General features: G+C 39.4%; 1 pseudogene; it reads left to right on the top strand.

Annotated features, from left to right (window-relative positions):
- The first annotated feature begins 1,255 nt into the window (after positions 1 to 1,255).
- Positions 1,256 to 2,040, top strand: LOC143891716 (AMSH-like ubiquitin thioesterase 2 pseudogene; annotated as a pseudogene).
- Positions 2,041 to 3,322: the final 1,282 nt, after the last annotated feature.

Here is a 3,322-nt window from a genome sequence, read left to right as displayed (position 1 = left end):
TCACATCATGTGTAAATACAGAGGAAGCATGGTTGAAAGGCAAGGCCAATTGCTTTCTACTAAACAGAGGAAATCAAAGAAAGAGTGACATTGCCAAAGTGGTAGGGAATATATAGAAATGAGAAAATAACAACACAACACTTCTGGGAAAGAAATAAAGAAATGTTGATGACTTCAGGGGACCACTCAAGAAACAGGACCTTAGCCTGTGGACTCTTATTCAGCAAAATCCAACATCTTGGTATTTTCATATATAAGATAAAAAGGCATTGAATTTCCTGAGTTGGGTTTTATTTCAGTTTTTTTTTTTTCCTTTTTTCTAATTCTTAATATCTACATGTGGTGCATGGAGTGCACCCCAAGGATCATTTCCGTGGAACCTAAATTCCATTAATGTAAAAAGACATCTGTTCACACTGTACACAAGTAAAACAAAGAGCAAAGGTAGTTGGAAAGGAGCCTTCCCAGACAATCGTGCAAGTCATGTACATTTGGAAATGCGGCCTCTAATTTCTTTATATTCTCTTACTCTCTCCCTCTCCCTCTCCTTCTCCCTCTCATTCCTCTAATTTTCTCTCTCGTTCTATCTTTCATGGGACTGTGGGGGTGAGAAAATTGAAGAAATGGGAGCTCTTCTCAGTCCAAAACAGTTATTTTGAAACTTCTTCTTAGCCACTGTTTTGGACTGAAGGGAGCTCCTAATTCTTCCTTTTTCATTGTGTTCTTATTGATTACATTGGTTGGAGTCATGGGATTTTTCGCAGATTTGGTGACTATAACAGCCTTTACAAGATTGTCACAGTGGGTAAGTTTATATGGCTCCCTAATCGCATATGCAGACAAATGGGACCTTATGGATACATGTTTTCTTAGCATGGTGTTATGATAGTCTTAGGGCATGAAGAAGAGTTGTCTTTTCGTTATCACTAAGGGGCTGTTTGGATTCCTCAAAATCCTGGGTGGGAGAGGAGACCGTTTGTCTTTTTCTGATTTCCCGCCCGTCTTTCCGCCGAGAAAGATACTAGGAGATCGTCCCATGTTTCCAGGTTTTAGAAATCTCAGGATGGGGAAGAGATTTCTAAAACCTGGATTTCTTACTCAAAATCCAAGATAATGGATTGTAAAATCCAAAATTTTACACCGCTTTCAAACTAAAACTTGGATGCTACCCATGTTTCACATATCACTCCTGCTGGTTAAAAAGATGGGAATTTAAAAACTTCATTTGACAGATCCTCAGTATCTATGGTCATTCATGATATACACATATCAGAGAGGTTGATGGAAGATTTCCTCCAACTTATTAGAACTAACACAGAGAGGAACCTGGAGAGTTGTGGGGTACTTCTTGGTGCTTTCCTTAACCGAACCTTTTTACGTGACCACCCTGATAATCCCTAAGCAAGAATCAACTTTTGAATCTGGTGTTTTGTACCATACAAAATTAACAGTCTCTTTTTCCTGTTGGATGGATCCATATTCCATACACACCCTTCTCAGACTTGTTTTATGTCAATCTGTAAATTTGCACACTCATTACTCTTATTAGGTAATGCTACCGGAGGCAGTTGCTATTGTCGTGGCTCCAAGTAGTGTTTAAAAACTCCTTGGCTCGACAAGGAACTCTCCCGAGTCGACTCCTTTTTGCCTTGTCCGCATTCCGCGTTTTGCCCTACAGAGTCAATAAACTCCTTCGACTCTCCCAAGTTATGACCGCGTCAACCTTGTCAACCGCATTCTTGGCCGCGTCCGCGCCGAGTCGACAAGGACTTTTCTTGGCCGCGTTCCGCATCAAATCCGCGTTTTTAAACACTGGGGCCTCCAAGTGACACGTCAAGGAGCTATGGAATATTCAGGCTATTAGACCCTGGGGGCTCCAGTGTCCAGAAAGAATGCAAAGAGAAGGGTTTCATTCTCACCAAGAACCTGCTGATGCATATCCCATAGATGAGGATTGATCCAATGTCTATATAAATGAGATTTGAAATCATTGATCTCTCCCTTGATTTCCTGATAATAATAGAACTAGACAGGGGATGATTTGTGGTGTTGTTTGGATTTATACTGTACCTTGATGTATATGCAATGCAATTGCTGTGCCTAACTAGAAAAAATATGTTGGTTATATAGGTCATTATGTTTTAGTAAGAGCTTATTGGTGTTTAAATATAGAATAAATATCTGTGTGTGTGAAGGAATTGTAACTGTATTTGCACCCAATTTTTTGTTACAACATTTCATGCCATGCAAATCAGAATTGTGAAGTAAATGTTGATAGAAGACAATTTTAAGTCGGGCAGCGAAGCTAACAAAGGGAAGGATATTAATCTCTCTCTCTCTCTCACACACACAAAGGGAAGGATATTAATCTCTCTCTCTCTCTCTTTCATGTGTCTGGTGAGACATCAAGAGAACTAATCTTCTGTAATTTTCACAAAGGAAAATAAACCTCCGTATGATTTGGGTAAGGTAGGCTTTAACTAGTAATGGATAGAGTCTGATGAGCCCTATCTCTAGGATCTCTAAATGTATTTGACTGATCTCTGATTAAAACCATGTCATATATGTACAATGTTCTATGTATTTTATAATAAATTTTGGGCGATGATACCGCCGCCGCCCCCCCTCCCCCGCATTACTTATAAGGTGATTTGATGTCACAAAATGTGAAGTTGCACCGGGGGGGGGGGGGGGGGGGGGGGGGTTGGTTGTTTAGAGCATGGTTTTAAATTTCGAGGGGACTGAAACTGAAATTCGGCGAAATTTCATTTACCAAATTTCGGTAATTTCGGTCGGAAATTTTGAGAAGATGCTTTTTTCATTTTAAAAAAAAGTGTTACAAAATTTCGGAATTTCGGACTTGAGTACCAAATTTCGGTTTTTCGGAAGTTCGAAACCGGTACTGAAATCGAAATTTTAAACCTTGGTTTAGAGTGACCTAGGTATACGGTTTTTTAGTGACCTATCATAGACTCTGATTTTGGATCACTATTATAGTATTATTTCAAATCAGACCGTCCATTAGAGTGTCCTAGGTCCTTTCTAATATTGTAATGCCGAGGGAGCTCTTTATACTCGTTTGTAATTTTGTGCTTTTATTTAATATTCTGGTTTTGGGTTCCTGCCTAACCCCATCTTACCTACCAAAAGAGAGAAAAAAAAAACTTATGGTTAGGGACAGGAGGATGGAAATGTTGTTTGTATAAAATATCCCTCTTGAATCATAAATAAACCAAAATACGAAAGGTGTTTCCATATATTGGTCCCCTCCATTCTGATGTAGCAATAGCATTATCCCTCCTCTTTTGTGGCAACGTCTGGG

The sequence above is a fragment of the Tasmannia lanceolata genome, unplaced genomic scaffold (assembly GCF_043159265.1).
Source record: "Tasmannia lanceolata isolate RefF3 unplaced genomic scaffold, GAP_Taslan_0.1 ptg000015l, whole genome shotgun sequence".
Lineage (NCBI taxonomy): Eukaryota > Viridiplantae > Streptophyta > Magnoliopsida > Canellales > Winteraceae > Tasmannia > Tasmannia lanceolata.
Note: the sequence above shows the minus strand (reverse complement) of the source record. Positions and strands in the feature narration are given on the sequence as shown.